The sequence below is a fragment of the Hemiscyllium ocellatum genome, chromosome 29, assembly GCF_020745735.1.
Source record: "Hemiscyllium ocellatum isolate sHemOce1 chromosome 29, sHemOce1.pat.X.cur, whole genome shotgun sequence".
NCBI lineage: Eukaryota > Metazoa > Chordata > Chondrichthyes > Orectolobiformes > Hemiscylliidae > Hemiscyllium > Hemiscyllium ocellatum.
In genome coordinates, this window is record NC_083429.1 from 31,643,973 (window position 1) to 31,670,909 (window position 26,937).

At 40.1% G+C, this 26,937-nt stretch overlaps 1 protein-coding gene across 1 annotated transcript in view; it reads right to left on the minus strand.

Annotated features, from left to right (window-relative positions):
* Positions 1-26,461, minus strand: part of LOC132829542 (galactosylgalactosylxylosylprotein 3-beta-glucuronosyltransferase 1-like) — a 167,435-nt gene extending 140,974 nt beyond the window's left edge. Inside the window, exon 1 of the mRNA XM_060846774.1 lies at positions 26,416-26,461. The gene's annotated coding sequence lies outside the window, so the exon portion shown is untranslated. The remainder of the gene's footprint in view (positions 1-26,415) is intronic.
* Between the last annotated feature and the right edge of the window lie 476 nt (positions 26,462-26,937).

Below are 26,937 nucleotides of genomic sequence, written 5' to 3' on the forward strand. Positions count from 1 at the left end.
GATGTTCCCTAAAGTGCTCTGCTAGGAGGCGTCCAGCCTCCCCAATGTAGAGGAAACCGCATCGGGAGCAACGGATACAATAAATGATATTGGTGGATGTGCGCATAAAACTTTGATGGAAGGCTCCTTTAGGGCCTTGGATGGAGGTGAAGGAGGAGGTGTGGGTGCAGGTTTTGCAATTCTTGCGATGGCAGGGGAAGGTGCCAGGATGGGAGGGTGGGTTGTAGGTGAGCGTGGACCTGACTAGGTAGTCACAGAGGGAACTGTCTTTGCGGAAGGCGGAAAGGGGTGGGGAGGGAAATATATCCCTGGTGGTGTGGTCTTTTTGGAGGTGGCGGAAATTTCGGCAGATGATTTGGTTTATGCGAAAGTTTGTTGGGTGGAAGGTGAGCACCAGGGGCGTTCTGTCCTTGTTACGGTTGGAGGGGTGGGGTCTGAGGGCGGAGGTGCGGGGTGTGGACGAGATGCGTTGGAGGGCATCTGTAACCACGTGTGAAGGGAAATTGCAGTCTCTAAAGAAGGAGGCCATCTGGTGTGTTCTGTGGTGGAACTGGTCCTCCTGGGAGCAGATACGGCAGAGGCAAAGGAATTGGGAATACAGGATGGCATTTTTGCAAGAGGTAGGGTGGGAAGAGGTGTAATCCAGGTAGCTGTGGGAGTTGGTGGGTTTGTAAAAAATGTCAGTGTCAAGTCGGTTGTCATTAAAGGAGATGAAGAGGTCCAGGAAGGGGAGGGAGGTGTCAGAGATGGTCCAGGTAAATTTAAGGTCAGGGTGGAATGTGTTGGTGAAGTTGATGAATTGCTCAACCTCCTTGCGGGAGCATGAGGTGGCGCCAATGCAGCCATCAATGTAGCGGAGGAAGAGGTGGGGAGTGGTGCCAGCGTAATTATGGAAGATCGACTATTCTACGTAGCCAACAAAGAGACAGGCATAGCTGGGGCCCATACGTGTGCTCATGGCTACCCCTTTGGTCTGGAGGAAGTGGGAGGATTCGAAGGAGAAATTGTTAAGGGTGAGGACCAGTTCGGCCAAACGAATGTGAGTGTTGGTGGAAGGCTACTGTTGGGGACGTCGAGAGGGGAAAAAACGGAGGGCTTGGAGCTGGTCATGGCGGATGGAGGTGTAGAGGGATTGGATATCCATGGTGAAGATGAGGCATTGGGAGCCAGGGAAACAGAAATCTTGGAGGAGGTGGAGGGTGTGGGTGGTGTCTCGAACGTATGTGGGGAGTTCCTGGACTAGGGGGGATAGGACAGTGTCAAGGTAGGTAGAAATGAGTTCAGTGGGGCAGGAGCATGCTGAGACAATGGGTCGGCCAGGGTGGTCAGGCTTGTGGATCTTGGGAAGGAGGTAGAACCGGGCAGTGCGGGGTTCCCGGACTATGAAGTTGGAAGCTGTAGGTGGGAGATCTCTTGAGGTGATAAAGTTCTGTATGGTCTGGGAGATAATGGTTTGGTGATGGGGGGTGGGGTCATGGTCGATTTTTACCTCATTGCTGTGCAGCTCAAGTCATATGCAGGCAAGCCAGACCAGGTAAGGATGACAGAATTCTTTCCTTAAAAAGAGATTTTCACAACCATGTTGCTAGCTAAATTGCATTATTGCACAAGCTGGATGTTAGGTCCAAATTCTTATGAATTGAACTTCATTAGCTGACACATCCTCACAGCATTATTGTGGGCTGCTGAATTACTTGTCTAGTGCATTACCATCATCCAGATGGAACTGTTTGAATATTACGTCATCTCCATTGTCATCCAGTATACCAGCGGAGTAGCAGGCAGATGGGATAGTTAAGAAGGCGTTTGGTATGCTTTCCTTTATTGGTCAAAGCATTGAGTACAGGAGTTGGGAGGTCATGTTGTGGCTCTACAGGACATTGGTTAAGCCACTTTTGAAATATTGTGTGCAGATCTGGTTTCCCTCCTATTGGAAGGGTGATGTGAAACTCGAAAGGGTTCAGAAATGATTTACAAGGATGTTGCCAGGGTTGGAGGATTTGAGCGACAGGGAGAGGCTGAACAGGCTGGGGCTGTTTTCCCTAGAGTGCCAGAGGCTGAGCGGTGACCTTAAAGTGGTCTATAAAATCATGAGGGGCAGGTATAGGATAAATAGACAAGCTCTTTTCCCTAGAATTGGGGAGTCCAGAACTAGAGGGCAAAGGTGAAAAATTTGACAGAGATCTAAGGGGCAATTTATTTTTCAGAGGGTGGTGCATGTATGGAATGAGCTGTCGCAGGAAGTGGTGGGTGTTGGTAAATTTACAACATTTAAAAAGGCATCCGGATGAGTTTATGAATAGAAAGGGATATAGGTTAAGCGCTGGCAAATGGGACTAGATTAGGTTAGGATATCTGGTCAGCATGGACGAGTTGGAGAGAAGGGTCCGTGCTGTACTTCTCTCTGACTCGATAACTTTAAGTCTTCAAGCCTGCCTTGACACATGCTGTGCAATTCACTCTGACAATATATTGTTCTATCCATTGGCTATGTGTTCCTTTTTTACCTTGGGTATTAGCCTACTAATGAATATGAAAATAGTTGTTTTTAAATGTCTAAATATTGGTAACTAGATGGCATTGGTATTAGCATTCTGGTACTCTGCATTACAGAGTCACAGATTCAGATCACAGGCCTCGATTTCTACCCCATTTAGTTAGTTCTTAATTTTAGAAGTAGAGGAGACACTGAGCAATGAAAGCAAATGTTTCCCAGTGAGTGAATCAATTGCCTTCTAATGAAGAATGTAAAGTGAAATTGGAAGAAGTTTGCCAATCTCCCTGATGACAATGCTGTTGCAATGAGACTTCATCAGGATGAGATAGAAATTGAAAAAAAAATGATTTCAGTTTGAAACAAGTCGCATTGGTCATGGATCTAGTTCTCACTTGCTACTTGGTCACAATATGATGCTGTCATAAAATCAATACAACTCAGCAGAAAAGTGCGATATACAACAAAATGTGGTATAAGCAATGGAAATATTCTACCGCTACTACAAGGAGATTGAGGTTAAAGCATTCACACAGCACTTCACGATGTCAGCTTTTGTAAAGTTGGTCCCATATCAATGTTTGCTGATGTACATCAAGGCTAAATTTCAGTTCTGCTATGGCTTCCTGTGACTGTCCTTGTCCCTGTTGAACTATTCCATTCTGCTGACCAACTCAGTTTATGATTCCTGATGAAGGGCTTTTGCCCGAAATGTCGATTTTCCTGCTCCTCGGATGCCACCTGACCTGCTGTGCTTTTTCAGCACCACTCTAACCTCAACTCCGTTTAATGCCGAGGAGGACTCATTAGAAGATGGTGCCTGAGAATACTGTCCTATCCAGGAAGAGCCATAGAAGGGAGATGTCAATAATTATATTTATCTATCCAAAACATGAAGGTCTATAATTTTGTCAGAATTCTTCTCATCTGCTGTCAAAATTTTATCTGAAGATTGATGGGAACCCTGTCAAAATAGAGGCATGTGTCCCTACAGTGAGACAAGAGTGAATGATAATGGATAAGACAGTTACACGTGAAAGCATTAACTGCATCATGAGATAAGCTCCAACCATCAGGAGATTCGGAACTGTTCCTGGATAACCAACTGATGAAGGAGCAGTGCTTCCAAATAAACCTGTTGATCTATAACCTGGTGTTGTGTGATTTTTAACTTTGTTCCTGGAATAGCTTTTGGGTAGTAGTTGTTTTTAGGTTCTACGAGTGTGTTTCAGTTGTGTTAATGTGTAGTTACACTAAAGTATAGCCCATGGACTAACATGGAATCTCATCTATCTCAGACATAATGTAAGTAGCTATGAAGTACTAAGCAATAAACCTATTCTGTTTATCATGACTGAACCTATCTTCTGCTCGGAGTACCTTTGTTTATTTGGTATCATAACTTAAGCCAATATTAATAAGAAGGATTAATGGCAGTGGATCAACCCAAGGCATCTCATTTGGTTCTGATGGGTATAAGGCAATAAGGCCGTATAGAAAACAGGTAGAGGAGCAGGCTCTCTGGCCCCTCAAGTCTCTGCTTCTTTCAATAGGATCATGGTTGATCCAACATTCCTCTTGTCCACTTCCCAGCCCTATCCCCATGACCCTTGATTCCCCTATTGATTAAGAATCTATCTCAGCCTCAAATGTACACAAGGGTTCTGACCCCACCACTCTCTATGGCAAGGAGTTCCAAAAACTCAACTTCGGAGAGAGGAAATTCTTCTTCCTCTCAGTCTTAAATTGGCGTCCCTTTGTTTGGAAAGTATGCCTTCTTGTCCTAGACTCTCCCATAGGGGGAAGCATTCTTTCAGCATTTACTCTGTCTAGTCCTTTAAGAATCCCTTATGCCTCAGGGAGATCACCTCTTATTCTTCTAAACTTCAGTGAACAGAATCCCAACCTATTGCTGATAAGACAATTCCTCCATACCAGGGATTATCATAGTGAACTTCCTTTGAATTACCTCTAATGAAATTATATTTTTCTTTAAATAAGAGGACCAGAACTGCTCACAGTAATCCTGATGTGATCCCACCAGCATCTTGTACAGTTCAAAGTTTGTATAAAGATTTGTAGCTTGGGTACCACTTATCATAGTTGTGGGGATGTTCACTGAGCTGGGAAGTTGATTTAGGTAAAAACAAGGGCTGCAGATTCTGGAAACCAGATTCTAGATTAGAGTGGTGCTGGAAAAACACAACAGTTCAGGTAGCATCCGAGGAGCAGGAAAATCGATGTTTTGGGCAAAAGCCCTTCATCAGACATCACTCTGCCTCTATTCCTGATAAAGGGCTTTTGCCCAAAATGTTGATTTTCCTGTTCCTCGGATGCTGCCTGAACTGCTGTGTTTTTCCAGCACCACTTGAATCTAGAATCTGGGAAGTTGATTTGCAGAGGTTTCATTCCCTATCTTGCAATCCACATCCATGAACTCCAATTAGCCATTAAACGCCATGACCAGCTATCACTAGTAGCCACACACACAGATGACATGGACCACAAATTTGACTGGGACAGCACAACAATCATAAAGCGAATCAAACAGAGGACATCCAGAGAATTCCTAGAAGCATGGCACTCATCCATCAACAAGCACGACCTAGACCCAATATACCAGTCACTACAATGAACCACATGAGTCAGTAATAGGAAGCAACAAAAACGGAACCAAAAAAAATTCCAAAAAGCACAGTGCAGCAGTGCTTCAAGGGAGGCTGCAAAGCACTGAAGGTGTCACCGAGACAGGGGATAAAACGTCTACAAATCAACTTCCCAGCTCAGCGAACACACCCACAACCGCAACAATATTGTACAGTTGCAATAAGACCTCCTTACTCTGATATGCCAATCCTCATGAAGTAAGGGCCAACATTCCATTAGCCTTCTGAGTACCTGCTGCATCTTTGTACTAGCTTTCTATGTGACCTAATTGTAAAGTAAAACTAGCAGGACCTTCACTCTGAGGTAGGATGGTTGCTCACAACCAATCACCTGATCACTAGCCGCAGTTGAGGGGCTTGGCCAATTGTGCAGCATAGCCACAGAAATACTCATCAACTTCCTCACAGTGGTCGAACATGCACCTTCATAGATAAATAGTATCCAGACAAGTACCATCTGTGGCAAGCCAACAGCATCATTCTGCCTATTTGCAAGCAGGATTCTGAACTTGATGTTTCCTCCAGACCTGCCACATTTAGATAAGAGGAGCTGCAAGCCATTACCCTCTGTCACCCTTCTGCCCTCCTTCTGTCATCTATGATCTTTCCTGCATCAAGCTTAACATTCCATCTCTAATTGTATCCTTGCCTTCTGTGACCCTTTGATTGAGTTTTTCAGTAAACCGAAAGCAGCCTCTCAGCATCCTAGTCCAGTCTCTCAGCATTCGTGACCAATCATGCTCAATCTTCACTATATCACCCCTTCGCCTCAGTTAATCTTGACTTTCCCAGCCCCACCTTTACCTGTCCTCAACTGCTGTTGATCTCCCCCCAACACATTTTGGCTGTTGGTAGAGATTGCTCTTAACTGTCTTGAGTAGCTCCCTCTTTCTGCCCACTATGACCTTCTTCACTAAGATGCTCCTTGCCTTGGAAGGCCATGCCCTGGCCTTCTGGTACTCATCAACTGAGCTTAATGCAACAGTTCTGCCTCGTCTTCACTGGTTCAACAGATTCCTATACATCAAGCATTGCTCGTATCTTCACTCCTGATCCACCAGGAAGGCCATCTCACTGCTGTGTGAAACTGAATGCATGTGCTTTCCATTTGCTGCTGATTTATTTGTAAATATACAACTGAATCTGAATCTTTAATGAAAGTGCATGCCATGCTAGTGCTTTAAAATTGGTTCCCACCAGCTGCCATATGTGTTATGACAATGGTAAACTGGAGAGGTAATGGCCTCGTGGTATTATTGCTGGACTGTTAATCCAGAGAACCAGATAACGTTCTAGCAATTTGGGTTTGAATCCCACGACAGCAAATGGTGGAATTTGAATTCCATTGGAAAAGAATCTGGAATTAAGAGTCTAACGATGGCCATGAATCCATGTTAGAAAAAACACATTTGCTTCATTAATGTCCTTTAGAGGAAGGAAACTACAATCCTTACCTGGTCTGGCCTACACGTGACTTCAGACCCACAGCTATGTGGTTAAATCTTAACTGTCTTCTGGGCAATAAATGCTGACCTTGACAGCAATACCCTCATCATGTGAAAGGACTTTTTAATGAATGGACTATTGATATTCAACTTGTGCCATTTGATTTTATTAGCTGATGCCTTCATGAAGTAAAATAGTTAGTCAATAAATGACAACTACCGATATGATTACCTGGTAGCAGATTGAGATGGGCTTTGTGAAACCAGTGTGAAACATAGAAAATTCATCTGCACTAAAATTGTCTTTTTAGCCAAAGACAGTGAAATTAAACAGTAGTGTAGCTCTCAGGTGAGTAACTCACACCCTGACTCCCCACAGCCTGTTGACCATCTACAAGGTATGAGTCAGGAGTGTGAATGAAATATTATCTAGTTTCTTGATGAGTGCTGCTGTCAAGAAGCTTGACATTATCCAGGACGAAACAGCCACTTGATTGGTATCACATCCACCACCTTAAACATTCACTTTCTCCATTACTGATGTACAGCTGCAAGATGCACTTCAGAAATACATGAACCTGCCTTCACCAGCACCTTCCAAACCTGTGACCTTCGTCATCTAAAAGGACAAGGGCAGCAGAAATATGGGATCACCATCACCACCATGTTCTGCTCCAAGTCACTTCCCATCCGGACTTGGAAATATATTGCCATTATTTCACTGTCGCCCAGTCAAAATCCACCAACACCCTTCCTAACAGGACTGTGGGTATATCAACATCAAATGGACTACAATTTTTCAATAAGTCACCACCACTTTCTCCAGTGTAATTGGGAATGGGCAATAAATTTCAGTCTAGCCATTGACAACAACATCCTGTGAATGCATACAAAAGCAGCTACATAAATGTAGGTTGTTATTGTCTTTTCTGAAAATGTGTTGCTGGAAAAGCGCAGCAGGTCAGGCAGCATCCAAGGAACAGGAGATCCGACGTTTCGGGCATAAGCCCTTCTTTTGGGCTCTGATCTCCAGCATCTGCAGTCCTCACTTTCTCCTCTGTTATTGTCTTTTGTCTTTCTTACCCATTACCTTTGTACTTTTTGACTGACATTGGCTGTGTTTCCTCCGATGTACTGAACTCAAAATCACACCCTAGTTTTTTGAAATTAAGGAGAAGAACAAATAACATATGTACCGAATACTGTACAAGATCGCTCAATCCACTGCTTTATAAAACTCATCAATAGTACGCAAATGACTGAGAATGTATTGAATTCAATCTGTCAACATAGGATTCATGCGCTTTAATATAAAATGCAAACTATAGTCGACCATTCAATTTATTCTGCACAAAAACAGACCTGCATTTTACAATGCTTTGTCATTATTTTACAATCCTTTTATTGTCTTATACTTTATTTTTATGATAACGCTTATCTTTCTCTCTTTCTTTCTCCTCGACAGCTTCTAAGTCAGAAGGTTCAGAATCTGTTTTCCCTCCTGATAATAAATTTTATACAGGGGGAGTGTTGCATTGCTGGAGATGCCATCTTTCAGCTCACATATAAAACCGAGGCCTCCATTTGTCTGCTCAAGTTGACAAAAAGAACAGCATGGCACTATCTGAAGAAAGGCCAAGTATCCTCCTGGTGCCTGGCCACGCTAACTCCCAGAAATAACACTGTCAAAACAGATCATTTGGTGATTCGTTTACTTATACTTGTGCGATCTGGTGAGTGTACAAAATGGCTACTGTGTTGGCCGATGATACACTTCAGAGTAATTTAGTGTCAAAATTCTTTAGCTCATTCTCAAGGCTCTAGAGTGTTTCTCTTTCATAGGTTTGCCACAGCCTCACCTATCCTTCCACTGCAAACCTCTTTACCTCTTGGTCTTCTGTGTGTCCCTCCATCTCTATTTCACCAACAGGAGTGAAACCTTTAGCTATCGCAGGTGCAATCCATGGAACACTCCCTGTAAAATCCTTCTAACTCCATAAATCGTCTCTGTTCCAACTTGTTAAATTTTTAATCTTTTCATTGAGATTTGACTCCAGTGTTAGCATTCCTATTGATTTAATCTTTAAAAAAAGGTGAAATCTGATTCCAATCATCTCAATAGGGGTCAAACAGAGGAGGTCATAATGGAGAACAAAGAGGTGAAAGGACAGTTGAATACATACTTTGGTTCTGTCTTCAGAAAGGAAGATGCAGATAACATCCCAAAAATATTGGTGAAGTTGTAAGAGGGAGAAACGGAAGGAAATCAATATTAGCAAGGAAGTAGAATTGGAAATATTAATGGGAATAAAGGCCAATAAATCCCAAGGGCCTAATGATCTATAACCCAAAGTATTTAAGGAAATGGGCCTGGAAATTATGGATACATTGGCGGTCACTTTTCAAGATTCTATACAATCTGGAACAGTTCCCATGGATTGAAGGGGAGTTAATGTAACCCCACTATTTAAAAAAGGAGGTAGAGAGAAAACAGGTAATTAAAAACTGGTTAGACTGATATCAGTAATAGGGAAAATGCAAGAGTCCATTATAAAAGATTAAATAGCAACGCACTTGGAAAACAGTGACAGGATTGGAGAGAGTCAGCATGGATGTATGAAAAGGAAAACATTCTACTGATTTTTTTCAAGAATGTAGTTGATAAGGGGGATCCAGTGGATGTCCTTTACTTGGACTTTCAGAAGGCTTTATAATCAGGTCTTACATAACAACTAACATGTAAATTTAAAGCTCATGGGATTGAGGTAGAATATTGACATAGGTGGAGAATTGGTTCAGAGACAGGTACAAAGAACAGGAATAAATGGGTCCTTTCCAAGTGGCAGCTAATGACTAGTGGGATACCACAGGGATCAGCTAATTGAATCTGTGCTGTTGGTGCCAAACTAGTCCACACCTGCTCTGTAACTAACTGAACCAAATATTCCACTACACCACCCTCAGAAGATCCTGAGTTGCTGTGGCAACATGTATTTTTACCTGAATATTGCAGTCTGGAGTTCTGGCTGGTATAGAGGCTCCCATTTCTTTCCATCGTGTGGGTATCCAGCATCCTCTCCTGATCTTGTTGCCAGACACTGGCATATGTTGGGACAATTTATAAGTTGAGACTTAATTGGTTACTGCATGAACAATTTCCCTAATGTTTTTAATGGAGATCAGTCACTTGACAGTAAGTTCACAATTCTTCTTCAAACATATGACAACCATAATGCTGGAAGGACAAAGGAAACAAAAAAATGGAGTGCTACCATATATAAGATCCATACTAACATATATAAGGCATGCACCCTTCTGACATTGACATATATCACCATTATTCCATTATCACAAGGTTAAAAATCAGGAATGTCAAACCTCACAGTATTGTGGGGAGCCTTAGCTGTATGGACTGAGGTAGTTAAGAAAAAAAAACTTACCAGCAAATTCTCAATTAGGGACAGAAGACCTAAACTAACCTTCCTAAAATTACTCACATCTCCAGAATAAATTGTAAAGCAAACCATAAACCGGGTTGGTATATGAATGCCAATTAAAATGCAGTGCGGCTCCTTCATCCTAATGACTTCTCTGATCTCGACAGGTGGTCTTACATAACACAGAACTTACATAACTTACAAGGGCATCAAAGAAGCTGAAATGCTACTGGAAGCAATATTTTTCATATGTTTCTGGCTCATTTATTGGGGGAGTATTACAGTGTCAATTGTATTTAAGTAATTTATGTTACTTTCAAATGCAGCAAACTGAAGGATTATGAAACATTTGATGGTTTAGATGAAGATGTATGATCAGTCTGCTGAGCATTCAGCCTGCCGTCAGAAAGAAATGCATTTTGTCGTGATAAAAGAGTGGGTCCTGCTGCATTGTAAATTTAATTTCAAGAACTGGGTGATGCTGCCATTCCACATTTATCACTCACTCTTAATTACCTTAGGAAGGTGGCATTGAGTCTATTTAAGTCTTTCAATTCCTTATTTGTTGCTAGCTCCTTAAACTCTTTCAATCTCTTGCTGAAGGTATGAGAAAGTAAGGCTGAGGGAGTTGGTGAGGAATGATCTAGAACATTGGCCCTGTGGGGGGGTGGGGGGGGTGGGAAGAAGAGTTTAGCTGTGAAGGTACTGATATCATCATGTACGCAAGGCTCACAGGGATTGCAGGTCTTTTTCTACCTGTCTATATATACTATATATATATATACACATACATACATACATATGTTAAATATAAACTAAGATATTTGCAGATTGTTCCTTAATTGGGAGGAAATGAATCACTCATTCATGACTGTTTTATTCTTATTTTGTCAATTTAGGCACTCACAAGAACACACTACATAAAGACATAACCATCCCTGGATAATGTGAAGAAGCTCTCTCTATTCTGGATCGAGTGACGGCAATATGAGTTTCACAGTAATAGGACAATAATGCGCTTTGTGATTTTGCAGTGCTTTTCACTACCTGCCTACTTTGAAGTAATCATAATTTCAAGATTGAAGAAGTGATATTTGTAGTCATCCCACAAGGATCTCAGCAGTAATCATTTCTACACCAGCATACATATGTGTGAGTGTCTACAGAGGTAAGTGGTAATGCTGGGGTGGGCAGGCAGGAGGGGTGGAGGTACGCATGTTTAGAGAAAAGTCATATCACGGAAAGGTCTGCTTAGTGACCATAAAGAATGAAGAAGGAAGACAGAGCTGCTCTTTGTCTGCCAGCAGTTCTCCTGAAGAAAGACAAGCAGGCTTTTTATCAGATTATCATTCAACTTGAAGACCATTAATAAAATCAAGGATGTTTCACCTGCTCAAATCTGTGCTGAGTTATGAATTGTGAGTGTCTTCCTTACTGACCTTCCAATTGCTGCTGCATTTATTTTGCATAATTTTGAAGTCCAACTTTGGAGTCAAACTTTTTCCATAGTTTGCATTAGCACCTTTTAAAAATCATCTTTCCATCTAGTCTCATAAAAAAAAGTTTATTACTGTTTATAAACTTTCCTGTGAATGAAAAATAAGCATTCACTGGGTAATTTAATCCAAGTTGTCATACATCTCTGAACCCTAAATCCATGACTTTTCAGACACTTCCTACCACCTAAACCACAATTCCCACAGTTTCTGCAGTTTTGCCCCATTCTCTCTTTGGCTGAAGAGGGGAGTTATTTACCTCACACATTGCTAACTGTACCACAGTGATATTTAGCACACCCTCACTGTAACACAGTATAATACCCTGCACTCCACACAATAACACATGGATATGCTCCATACCCCTTATGGCAAGGCTATGGCTTTAAAAAGGAGCATTGTATCCTCTTTTTTAATGAAGAGAAATTGAGACAGAATTGCTGAGTGGTCTGTTCCAATCCAATAACATAAACAGCTGGTGAGGCATTGGATTTTTTAAAAAGGTTGGTACAATAGAAGCAGCATGAATGGGTGCAGTCAGGGTTCCACAGAACCAGGGTTTCAGTTTACCTTTCAGTTGTTGCTAGAGTTTTGAAGATGGCTGTGGAAGCTGATACATCTTTCTTCAATGTTACAGCTAAAAGCTTGCTTCTCTTTCTGCTGCCAAAATCGCATGTGAGGCAATCTGTTTTAATGACTTCTCCTTCGCCAAGGGTGCGGTTATATGGGATGTTACTATATTGGAACAGTTGCTGTTTTGTAGTTAATTAATCTAATAGTCTGTTAGTTTTCCAAAAGAGTTAAAGTAATGCCAGTTCTTCTTTCTTTTGTTTGCATTTTAATTTGAGGAAAGAATAAAGTGTGTTTTGCTTAAAGCCAAGTAGTGTGACCAATCAAATTGTATCTGAAACACAGCACCTTACTCTTGCACTTAAATAAAACAAAAGTTAGAGTCGAGACTAACTCTCGGATATATTTGTAGGGAGTTTGGTCTGGTTCATAACAATGTCATATGCACTGCACTCATATACCACACCCTTTTCTTTGCAATGCTCTAAAATTCTATTCACTCCTCATTGTTACAATTTGATTTAACACCTAGCAATATCCAATCACTCCAGGAGTGTCCCAAATCCCTCACTTGTAGCAGTGTGATATGTACTCCTCAGATATATCCCTACCCTTCATTGTACTGCACTGATATACCCCACGCACATCATCGTACTAGGCTCTTTTCTCATTTGTTGTGGATGTCACTGGCAGAGACAACTTTTAGTGCCAATTGCTAATGACCCTGAAGATGGTGAAGAGCCATTGGCTGCTCTCCCTGTGGTGAGGGTGTTCTTACAGTGTTGTCCAATGGGGAATTTCAGGATTGTGACCTGAAAATAGTGAAAGAATGATTGTATATTTTCAATTCATATGTGTTGCTTAAAAATGATGGTGTTGACATACATCTGCTGCCTTTGTCTTTATAAGTGGAAGAGGTAGCAAGATTGGAAAGCACTTATTGAAAGAGCTTTGGTGATATACCACAGTACATGCTGTAGATGGTACACACTGTTGTCATGATGCACCACTAGCAGAGGGATTTAATGATGGAGTTGGTGGATGAGGTTCAAGCCAAAGGGACTATTTTATCTTGGATTGTGTTGAACCTCTAAATTAGAATTTGACTCATTCAGGCAAGTGGACAGTATTCAATCATACTGCTGGCTTGTGTCTTGTAGATGGTAGACAGGCTTTGGGGAGTCAGAAATTCAATTCCTCACCAAAGAATTCCCTGTCTCTGACCTGCTCTTTTAAAAACACTGTCATATGACTGGTCCATTTCAGCTTCTGAACAATGGTAAGTCCAAAATGTTGAAAATGGGGGAATTCAAGGATGGTAATTCCATTGCAAGTCTAGGGAAGAAAAAAGATTTTGTCATTGGAGATAATCTTTGCCTTGCACTTGTTTGGCATGAACGTTACTTTGGATTTGGAATCATTGTTGAGGACTTCCAGTATAACTCCCTCCCGACTGTATATCATGACACCATCACCTCTGATGGTACCGTGCTGTCATTCTACCACTATCTATTACATCAGTTATCTGTTACCAAGTTTAAGAACACAAAGTATTGCATTATACACAGTTTAACAACTGAATTATTAACTGTAAGCCACTGTTAAGACGTGAAAACTAGGGTCTTCAATGGAATTTAGGGTGTCGAGTCTCAAGTACCATCTCTGGGCCTATAGGCCTCCCAAAAGCCAGCTAGAATTAGAGGAATAAATATGTAAGCAGATCATGGAAAGATATAAAATCATCTGGGTTGTTGGAGTGAGTGATTTTAATTTCCCCAGTAATGACTGGGACTCCCTTAGTGCCAGGGGCTTAAGTAGGGCAGAATTTGTTCGGTGCATCCAGGAGGGATTACAAACAGAAAGAAAAAGGTTGCAATGTGGCAAAGTGGTTAGCACTGCTGCCTCACTTTGCTAGGAACCTGGGTTCAATTCCAGCCTTGTGCGCCTGTCTGTGTGGAGTTTGCACACTCTCCCCGTACCTGTGTGGGTTTCCACCAGCTGCTCTGCTTTCCTCCCACAGCCCAAAGATGTGCAGGTTAGGGTGGATTGGCCATGCTAATTTGCCCTCAAAGTCCAGGGATGTGCAAGTTAGGTGGTTTAGCCATGGTAAATGCATTGTTATGAGGTGTATGGATGGGATACTCTTTGGAAGATCAATGTAGACTTGATGGACCAAATGGCCTCTTTCTGCACTGTAGGGATTGTATGAATTTTACATTAAAAATTGTAGCTTTTGAGATAATAAAATGTACGTGTTTTGGAACAGAATTGACAAAAGTAATGCACAATGTTTAAGTGCTGAAACAAAGAATTAATGTCAACTGGTGCAAGTAGAGAGAGACGTTTCAGTTATTGCTTCATTTCTAGAAAATGAAAATGAAAGAATCACTGCGTGCTGTCATGGTCTCTCTTTTGAAATACTCCACACATCAACCAGTTAGTCTGTGAGCTCTCTGCTCCCTCCAGTCAATTGAGACTTTCTGCATAGATTGAATTCTAGACTCCAATGCATTATTTTTGCCAACATGAGACTGGGCTGAATTCTATATTGTCATTTATTCAGTTCAGACACAGCTCAAACTCCTACTAGGGTATTCCCATATGTCTTATTAGATAGCTGGCAATATCTTTCCTCACCAACAATATAAAACTCATGAAACATTGCAATGAGGCCTGGTTTGTTCTACATTGTTATGTTATCAAGTAATCTCAGTTATCTGTCAATATTGTTATGTGCAAAACCATCACTGCTCACGCATTTTGATGTTTTAAGACATTTATACATTTAAAACATTTTACTTCAGAATCTTTAAGTTTTAGTTGCACAATATTTAAGGAAGTGCTTTGAAAAATAGATGAACTAGTTACGATATTTTTTTGGCAGGGAATGACAAAGAGCAATAATTCTCAATCAAGACTAATTGTACAGAAATCGGAAAGATTTATAGGGTGGTAATTACAATTAGTCCTGCAAATTAACTTAAAAAAATGGCTTAAAACATGCAAAAGTCCCTGGAGAAGGGACAATAGCAATGGAAATGTTAAACCAAAGGTTAACTTCTAGTTTTGTTTCTCTTTCCATCCTTGTCCTGGAATTTGCTTTCAAAGGTGTAAGCAAACTCTGCCACTTCATTCTTGTCACCCTTCTTCATGTGTGCTGGATAGTGAAATATTGTCAATGTATGTTATTTGTGAAGGTATCAACACAGTCATGATAAAACAAGAGTAGCAATTGTATACTCTTTCACTAATTTTGCCATCAATAATTTCTAGGTTTGAATGTGCTATCATCTTCCTAAATTGCACATACCTTTTGTTTCTTTGTTTTAGAATCCTTCTTATCGATTCTCTCCTTGCCAAAATAGCTCTTAACAAAGTTACAAGTGGCATCCATGTGATGTGGGAAACTATTGCTCCTCATCAATCTCATCCTGTCTACAGTCTTTAACCCGGTTGACTAGAGTGCCTTCTGCTCCTCCAATGTCCAGCTGAGTGGTGTTGCATTCAACGTCCCTTGTTGTATGTCCTTTCACAGCTAGTCAAACATGACCCTCTTCCCACAATTGTTACCTCCTGTTTCATCCAAGTATATAACCTTGACCTCAATCTACCAAGGTCATGCTGCCTTTTGACAATATCATCTGAAAACACATCAGTTTTTACACACACATTGACAACATCCAGCTATACCTCATCAGTATCTCAATTAACTCCTCAATTATTAGTTTGCCTATCCAACAATAAGTACCCAGTAAACAGAAATTTAATTTTATTAAATATTGGGAAATCTGATGCCTTAGCAACTGTGCAAGGTTTTGTTGCATGTACCAACAACTGTGCAGCATTTCTTGATGTCTGTTAAATGTTTGGCAATAAGGTCATTGGACACACACATGCAAGAAATCTGGTTCTAAAGGCCAAGCCATATCCCAGAATAAAAGCCAGGTGATGAACACCACAAGACTAGCAGCAAGAAAAGTGTTAAGAAGATTTGCAAATGCAAAACTATAAATTACATATAGGGTCAACCAAGTGAAAGGCAAAGTTCAGAGGATGACCAAGCTTATCATATTGTTAAGCTCACACACCATGTTGTTGGTAATAAAGTTTTTACATCCATTAATATTTTATGACCTGAAAGACAGGACAGTACACATTAAAAGTTAAAATCAACACGGGTACTAGTGCCAACATAATACCACAATACATTGTGAAAGACATGTACCTGAGCAAAGGTACTCAATGATGCAGCCAACAAGAGATTATCTCACAACATTTAATGGGATTACCAATTCTGTGCTTTGGCAGAATCACACAACTGAGCCAATGTGCAACTTTATCTTGGTTTTCAAACTATTTTACCTGGTAGATATCAAGGGTCCAGCAAAGGCTGTACTACAAGTATGCACACATCTCAGTATAGTCACAATTCATGAAATTCAAAACATACTCACTGTGGCAGAACAAAACAAAATGATGCTATTGAATCAGTCAATGATCTCAATTTACCAGTATCCGGATGTATTTGATAATTTTAAGGGTGATACAGTATTACATCTTAAAAATGATGCAATCCTATTTACTGATCATCAAGGGAAGAATAGTGGAACTGAACAAGATGAAGTGAAATGATATAATTTGGATGGTCAACAACCACACAAATTGGTAGTGCTCTGTAATATATGTCTTAAGGATAAATGACACTCTGGAGTGTGCCTAGACTTAAGGTGCCTCAACCTTTCACTTAAAAAGATGCCCACACAAAATACCGATGCTGTAAAATTTAAATCCTAAATTTTAGGAGCAAGATTCTCTCCAAGCTGGGTGCAAAGCATAGGCTGTCTTCTGTCCATTTGGCAGAAGAATACCAAGAGAAATCAAGGAATCATTTATATAGTACTTTATCCAGAAATTACCATTTGGCTTCTCAGTCAGCAATACAGGGATGGGATTAATGGGAATATACCTAGCTGTATTTGTATAACTGACAATACTGTAGTCTTGAATAAGGTAAAGGCAGGTCATGAGCATAACCTTCACCTATTGATGATAGTAGAACACTAACAAGGATTGGTTTAACAGTGTGAAGTGTGAAGTGCCAGGTCAATGTCAGGCAGATCAACTGTCCCAATCCTGGAAAGACTTGAGATATTTTTAAAAATGTCAACCACGATGACAAAGAGGATCTGTGACATTACATTCCATTTTAAAATTTCCTATTACCATAGATTCCTGATTTAATGGGCAAGGTATCTCTGCTGAGAAACTTGCTCAAGAAGAACATCCACTATGTTTGTGAGCATGATCCTTAATACACCTTCGATTGCCTCATGCAGGTTCTGTCAGCCACATCTACTTACCATAATATCACAATTCTAAGATTATGCATAATTCTTGATGTGGATATGTTGCTAAAAGGCCTAAGTGTGTATATTTTGCAAGATGAAAAATCTATTGCCTTTGGTTTGAATACCTGCCACCTGCACAAACCAACTGTTCCATTATAGTGAGAGACATGACCTCTGGTATTTGGCATCAAGCAGTTTCACACATACTCATTTGGCAAGAAACGTACTGTTGAATAGATCATAAGCCACTGGCAGTGATAAGCTACAAACTGCTAATGAGTGCATCACCATATTTGCAGCGTCTACTTATCATGGTCCAAGGATATGACTTTGAAGTGACATATAAGCCAGGTACCAGGATGTTACACTGAGCAGGTTACCCAATTTACACAAAAGCCAGTTGGATATTCCTTATGATTTTTATGTTTATTCCCTGGACTATGAGGTTGAAGAGATTTTTACGGTTGATCTGTTACACGTTGGCCAGAGTCAGTGTGAACAGTCGCAATTGGCACCTTCTGAAGATAAACTATAAGAGTTGCAAAAGACCATCCAAATATGGTCTCACCTTATTAAAGAAATACCTGAGAAGATTTGTTCTTTTTGACCATACAGAGACAAGCTTTGTTTGTCATAGCAAGTCATTTTCAAGGGCAAAGAAGTCCTAATATAAACAGCTTTACAATAAGATATTACTCTCATGTTATACAAGGGACACATGATATCGAATGCACAAAGTCCGGGGGAGAGTCAGGATATTTAATGACCTGTGAATACATGTGAGGCTTGACAAATATTTCCAACAATAGCGAGAACCTCTACATCCACACAATGTTCCAGCCATTCCTTAGATGAAAGTGGTAAACCTATTCACAGTGCATATGGAAGATTACATCCTTGTGATGGATTACTTTTCTACGTTTCCCATTATTCAACAACTTAGCACAATGATCATATTTTATATGAGAAGTGCTATTTTCCGTTTATTCCGTGTCTTTGATCAAATAGCACCTGACAATGGCCAAAAGTACACTGGCAATCAATTTCAAAACATGTATATTGAATGGGAAATGACCCATTTTACTGGTCATCGCTGGAGTGACCCATCCACACTTACCGATCTAGCAAAATATGATTGGTACCGCAAAATCAATGAATATCAAGTAATGAGCAGCAAGCAAAATTTTCACATTGCATTGCTATATTTTAATACAGCACCACTAGCAGGAGTGATAACCATTACCAGCACAATTCCTACACAGAAGGTAACTCCAATGACCTGCCCACCAACCAATTGTCTAACCATAGGACATCTTGTTTTCAAAGACAGAGGAAAATTAAAGAGACAATGATGAGTGAGCAGGTTAAAAAAATACTGCCAAAATTGTGTACTAAGATGCAAGTTTGTATTATAAATACAAAGACATATGTTGAATAACATAAAGATTTCTAAAATATGCAATTAACCCAAATCATACAAAGTTATCACTGATCATGGTGCTGCATTACAAAGGACCAGAATCCAGCTCAGATCGATGTATAGCACACCTATCATGCATGAAGAGAAGGTGGAAGAACATTCTAATTATCTGCTGATGTTGAGTGATAGCAGCCAGCAGCAATACGACCAAAATGTCACTCAAGAGGCATAAAGTCATAGAGATGTACAGCATGGAAAAAGACCCTTCAGTCTAACTCATTCATGCCAACCAGATATCCTAAATTAATCACATTTGTCAACACTTGGCCCATATCCCTGTAAACCCTTCTTATTCATATACCCATCCAGACACCTTTCAAATGTTATAATTTTACCAGCCTCTACCACTTCCTCTCATTCCATACACTCACCACCATTTGTATGAAGAAGTTGCCCCTTAGGTCCTTTTCAAATCTTTCCCCTCTCACGCAAAACTTATGTCCTCGAGTTCTGGACTCCCCCACCCCAGGGAAAAGATCTTGTCTATTTACCGTGACCATGCCCCTCATGATTTTATAAAACTTCATAAGGTTACCCCTCAGCCTCCGACGCTCCAAGGAAGCAGTCCCAGCCTATTCAGCTTCTTCTTATAGCTCAAATCTTCTAACCCTGGCAACATTCCTGTAAATCTTTTCTGCACCCTTTCAAGTTTCACAACATTCTTCCTGTAGCAGGGAGACTAGAATCACACACAATATTGCAAAAGTGGCCTCACCAATGTCTTGTACAGCTACAACATGGCCTCCCAACTCCAATATTCAATGCTCTGACCAATAAAGGAGAGCCTACCAAATGCCTTCTTCACTACCTTATCTACTTGCGACTCCACTTTCAAGGAACTATGAACCTGTAATCCAAGATCTCTTTGTTCAGCAACACCACCCAGGACCTTACCATTAAGTGTATTAGTACTGCCCTGATTTGACTTTCCAAAATGCAGTACCTCATGAGAACAATTTATATCTCTCCAGAGGGGTATATGATCACCACATTGGGAGGGTTGTCAAACCTTAAAATCATTAAAGTGAAGTTTGAAATAGTAGTTTTCTAATATATATTTTCTCTATTTGGACAATTATTGAATTGACAAGTCATTGTATAGCTATGTATATCTAATTTGGATACGTTTTATCTCTGGAAAAAGGGGAATGTTGCATTAGGTCTCATGGTCAATATATGTTTAAGGAACATGCAATATATCATCACTGTATCATGGCTGTGACTTGAGCAAATTGAAATGTCATATGACTTGAAGCATGACACTCTACTGGTAGTTCCTCTGTTGCAAACTAATAGCTTATTAATAGGATGGACATGTGCCTGAAGAATATAATGTTTGATCATTGAAGTCAGTTCTCACAAATATTTGACAGATTCTTCAATATCCATTTTCATGGCCTGATTCTTAATTATGGCAACTAATATTAGCATTGCCACATCAGGTAGCAACAGCCTGTTGGAGGCAAATTCACACCATGGACTTGTCTTTTCTAATGTATTACAGGCCAACACCCAAGCCCCTGACCACCCTAAATTTAAGCTAATTCAAAACTGTCACTCATATCCTAATATACACAGAATCCTGTTCATCTATCCTCTCTGTGCTAATTGATCTTCTGGTTTGCAATGTCTTGACTGTGAAATTCTGATCCATATTTCCAATCCTTATGACTTGCCAGCCCCATCTCTGTATTCCTCTTCCTCCTCCAGCTCTACAACTCTCCAAGATATCTGTGCTATGTCTGCCCTTTTAATCCCAATTTAAATTTGTCCACTGATACTGACTATACGTTCAGCTGCCAAGGTCCTAGACGATGGAATTCCCTCCCCAAGCTCTCCAATTCTCTACCTCCTTTGCAATGTTCCTTAAAGCCTATCTTTTTATGTTTCACTTTGTGGTATGCATACCCACAAATCAGAAAATTGTGGGATTAAGTCTCACTTCAGAGACTTAAGCACAAAACTCTAGCCTGACCACCAATGACACACTGTCACGGATGCCAGCTTTTAGAGTGAAGTGTTTCACAAAGATCCCATCTGATCTCTAAGGTCAACACAAAAGATCCCAATGGCAGAGGAGCAGGACAGTCATCCCTTGTGTTGTGACTCATATTTATCTCTCAAATCAACATTGAAAAATCAAACTAACTAGTTATTAGCACATTGCTGTTTCTGAGAGCTTGGTGTGAGCAGATTTATTGTCCAGTTTCTTAAATTACACTATTTACTACACTCAGAAGTAACTTATCTGCTTTAAAATGACTGTGGACCTCATGAAGTCACGAAATATGTTATATCAATGCAAATCTTTCTTATTTACCTTAATATTGCATTATATGCCTTGGTGTCAAATTACAAACACTATATAAATGCAAATTGTGCCAAGGTATTTGATTATGGGTGGAAGCATGATCAAAACTAATCCTCACTGAGCAAAGAATCATCCCTTCATGTTTTATTTGGTTGGATATTGATAAAGAATGAGAATCTTGTTCTGACTTAATTCCCTTAAATATGGATAATGAAGCTGCATAAAGCTACTCTGACTGTAGATGTTCACTCTGTTTGACATGCCTAGCAGCAAAAGTTACTGAGCAATGGGGATGTGACAAGGATCTCATATATATATTTTGTCCATAGTTACTGGATCAGAATTCCACTATGACAAGCTGGATCTTGAATTTACCAACTGACTCATCTTTGTCCTTGGTTTTACCTTTATTTTGATAACTCTGTGACACATACTACCCTTTCCTTGTCCCTATTCCCCACGAATTCGGCCACTCTGGATTGGTGGAGCCATTTGTGAAATGCCTACACTGAAGGAAAGCACACACTGACACACAATAAAAATTGCAGGTATAATATGCAGGAAGATGCTGTTTTTTATGACAATGGCCAATAATTGCGCTAATACCAGGATTGGTTAACCTGACACGAAAGCATCAAGTCCCATAACAAGGATACATTAATTTGCACATATTCCATCAGAAACAGATTTTAAAAATAACTACTGACACTTTGCTTAATATTGGTTGTTGTCAGATGGAAACAGAGCAACTAGGAGCAAGAGTAGGCCATTTATCCCTTTGATCCTGCTCCACAATTCAGTATGACCACGGCTGATGCTCGGTTGCAATATTATATTCCTGCTTTCTCCCCATACTCATTGAGGTGCTTAAAAAGATCTTAAAAAAAAAACACTGTTTTCTTGAATATATTCAATGAGTTTGCATCCACAACCTTCTGCAGTAGAGAATGCCACAGGCTCACTACCCACTGATGAAAACAATCTTGCTATAGCTTAGTCCCAAATGATCTATCCCTAATCCTGAGGCTGTCTGGCTTATTTCCAAGCAAAATGTCATCCCTGCATCTAGTCTGTCCAGCCATCTTGCAATTTTATATACTTCAATCGGATTCCTTCTCCACCTTCTAAGCTGCGGAGAATTTAGGCTCAACCACTCTAATCTGTCCTCAGAGGACAGTTTGCTATCCCAGGTATCAGACGAGTAAACCTCCAATACCTAGCTCTTCACCAGAAAGTCAAAAATTGGATTGCTGAGCGACAAAAAGTTTGGCTTGTTTGGTTCATTTGCACCAGTTGGGATGTTCAAACACAGCAGTAGGTACATGTGACATATTCCATTTTTGACATTATACAGCAGAGGTCAGAGTAAAGAAACATCCTAGCTTAGTTTCCGGTTCAAACTGGAGCTCTTAATTGTCATCCAACTCCTGGTTCAAATGATAGAGATCTCCATGATTGATACATGTGTCAAAGGACAATTTTCATTTGCAAATCCATGTACAGTATTTTTTTAAAATCTGAGAATAAAGAATGGAGCACACTATGATCAATTGAGAACAAACGGAGCCAGGCTAGGACCATTTCCTATTCTGGGAGCTTACCCAATTACACTATGGAATAACTCAGAAAAACAGGGACATTTGAAATCTTACTGAAAACAAGTTAGATGTTGGAATAAGGAAACCAAAGACATTTTCTTATTTTATCATTAGTTTCAAGAAACAAAGTCATAAAAAACAACTGATGGCACAAAACATGATGAGAAATATTGGATTCTTATATCAACGTGTTATAACAAACATGACATTGAGAGCATTTCTAAATCATAACAACCACAGCTGTTCTAAAAGGTAGCTCAGCACCATCTTCTCAAGGGCAAAGGGGTGATATGAAATGCTGCAACACGCACGTCCCCCCCAAAAATTTAAATTTTCTAATTTCATTCCATATTTCCAGAAACAATGCTAAATATTTGGCTAACAAAGGATAGCTATATCCCATCACAGACAGAGTCAATGCCTGTGGCTAAATATTTATACATGATGAAGGTTTTCTGATTCACGTCAACATTTCTGGTCCACGGAGAGTAAAACTGGCCAGGTTTCTGCAATTCTTCACTATCCAGTGAACCCGTTGAAAATTGAGCATATCTCACTGTTGACTTAGTAGTAAATTGGCGTGGGACTGTGAACATCCCGCAATTGAGCAATTTAGTAATATTTCCAAAGCTGGTAAAATTAAAGAAGCTGATAGTGACTTGCAAGTGGGTTTTACACCATGCCTGATATTTTCTCTCTCTATCAATCTTACTGAGTGCAGTATAAAAGGGGTATCTGATGTACTAGCAGTCCAGCTGCACCACTGTTATTTACAATTTTGCCAGCTCAAATGTGAAGGGAGGCCAGTCGGATGAGACAGTCGGGGTAGGTGTGCTCATCACCAAGGGTCTAGAATCCCAGCATATATCACCCCTTCTGGAAGAGCAAAATAAAACTGGTAAGAATGTATTGCTTTTCAAATCTGTTGAGGATAAAAAGAGGAGCAGGATACTGAGATCTCTAAACAGGGGATTGCATTAGGGATGGGTTAATGTGAAATGGGAAATCAATGGAAACATGCTGTGTCAAGTTGGAAGATAAGTCAATAGCATATTCTTCAAGTGAAGGTTTAAAAGCATGACTTGACGAAAGTAATAACACTATTAACAATTCACAGTAACTAATATAAGTTTTGGTATTAACAAGCTGCTGCATAGAATACTGCACCATATGCTGTCTGATGAAGTTGAAGTTGCAGCTTTTCAATGATAGAGCAAGCCGATCAGTGGTGACCTGTGGCTTACCCAATCGTTTGTTATGAGTTCTTAGAATAAATGGCACAATATTATTATAATAGATTTAATAGTCATGGTTGGAGGTTGCTTGGACATTTCTTTCTATTTATAAATCTTCACTCAAGACATCAAACCAGCCATCGATATTTAACATTTATAACAGGTTGTGCCTGATACTGGGATTTTCATACAATCCAATTTCTATTGAAAAGGATAGAAAAATATCATCAAACCACAGTCACCTTTTCCTGTGTGAGAGCCCTAATTGCAAGACAATGAGTGCTCTCTGTCAACTAGTAAAATACTTAGCAGGGTAAATTAAAAAGTAAATCAGCAGAACTAATCTTCATGTGTCAATATCTTGGAAAGAAGTTTCGCCCCTGACAATGACAAGAATTGGCAATGGTCCAGATTCCCTCTAATAGTTCTGTTCAAGATAGACCATAATATAGCACCTCTTCAATTTCATTTTATTGGTTATAGTTCCATTTTTATTATCAATTATAGAAGTAGATCTAACCATGCATCTAAATAAGCTTACAACTGCTCACCCAATGACATATAAGTTGCATATTTCACCCTTTTCTACTTTTGCCATGCAATATAGACTAGTCCGGTCTGAATGACCAGATGAGTGTTATTGCACTTTTTAAATAAATTCCCATAACAGCAGCTCCTGAAACACTTACATGAGAGATTTATATGGTGTTTATTTATTGATTACAAAATGCTAATTGAGAAACAGTGAGCATAATATACTGCATAACAACAATGTGACTATTGCTGTGAGTGGACAGTTTAACAAATAGATTTGTTTTTCTATAGAATCAAATATTGATGGATATTTTTGTCCATACATTTTCCTCGTTTACTTGCCCACTCACACCACAAGTTTCATTTGAAGGAAACCCTGCACACATTTGTGTTAGTGCACTGTGGCTCATTTGATTTTCACACTGTCCAAAACAAAATCTTTTTCATATCCTGTAGACCGTACTCAGTGGCTTCGCGATGAGTTGCATAAAATATATCATAAGAAATGCGGGGAAATACAACTTCTCATGTGCAGTTTAAGTGCCCTAAATGTAGATTCTTAAACAGATGAGAGGAAACCATTGTGAGGCATTGACGGAAAATTGCAAGTAAAAGAAAATAGCATGCCGGAATCAGGCAACGGATATCCAACCATGAATTGAGATAGGATAACAGCTGCCCTTAATGAGTGCAAAATGCCATATAGTGGGTCACTAGCTGGTAACTGTGGTACTGGCTACTGGCAATTAAGTTCATCCAGATGCTCTGCAACCTCATACTGTAATGTATCTCAAACACAGCTTTAATCTGGTAATGATGCCGATAGATTAAAGCAACTGGGCACATTCACTGTTCAATCAGCGAGTTGCATCAAAATATACAGGCAAACCTTTGAAAGCAGTATGTTTTCACATCACTCTTCAGAGAAACAGAGTTGAGTGGCCTGTGCCTGCAGAGAGTTTTTTTTCCAAATTGATCCAACATTTATTTTGGAAAGTTGCAATGGGGGAAAAAAGCGGTGGTGAAAAGGTTAAACCTTATGCGAATCATTTCACTCGTTAGTGGGAAAAGCTTTTATGTAAAAGAGACTTGAAAGAAAAAAAATGCTCGAGATATTTGGTGTGGGAGATCTGGGTATCTGTGGTTTCAGCACGAGGAAGCCTTGGTAAATCCCTCGTTACCCATTAAAATCAGCTAATAGAAAGGCTCTCACACTGAAAGAAAGCTCTTGTTTTCAGACTGTTACCGTCCATTCCAAACAAGATACTGCGGTTCACTCGGGAGCACAATACTCGGAACACTCCAACTTTGCAATTCAGAGCGATAACTAGGAATACAGGCGGTAGCAATTGCTTCAGCACCTCATCAAAAACGTGGGGGGGGGGGGGGGGGGGGGAAGAGATATTTTAACAGTTTAATAGCTGCAAATGTAAATTTTGCATTATAATGCTCAATGATTCCAAATCAGCTTCTCATCAAGATACCTCTGAGAAATGTTCCTTGGTCCCGTTTTCCCTGTCTTTTGTCCAGTATGATTTGACAAACAGTTAATTTTGTACAATGTAAAGGAAGGTGCATTTGCTGCTTAGAAAGAAAATAAGCCCTTCAAAGAGTTAAGGATTAGCGATGAGCTCCATTCACACACACACACACACACATACAATATATCCGTGGCAATATATACTGCAGTCGTTTGACTGAAAGACTTACTTAAACATCTAATACCACGGTTCTAAAGCTGCACAAGCAGTCTCATAAACGGTATACAAATCATAGAGACTTTGAAAAAAGAATAAGGTACCTCAGGTCTGGAGAGTGAATGGTCTGAGATTCCCACCACATGCTGTTAGCTGACTTCCATTCAATCATAATCCCTTTCTTTAAGCATAGAAGCAGAATTCAAAGCATCTCTGTATCTAATCCTGCAGCTGCTTTCAGTCCCCCCCAAGTTAATGCAGCCCATGAAAAAGCGCTCTACATAAACCCAGCCACCCCACAGTTCCTTCAATCCAGCTCAGCGAATGAAACTGCCCAGCAGCAGCAAAATGATCTGAAGCGTGGAGTAACATCTGTGTGTTTTTGAATAGAGAAACCAGTCCTGGTACCCCGAGAGCCCACCCCCATGGGGGCATGGGACTTATCCAGCGAATGGTCCGTACCAAAGGAAACAAGTATCCAGGGTGGGCTGCTAGTACCCTCACAGTAACAGCTGCATGCAAATCAGTGAAGTCTTTCTCAATTATCCCCGAGAAAGAATGGTTCCTACCACCTAACAGGAAACAGTTCACCTAGTTGCAATATAAATCCACAAAATGTGCTTCGT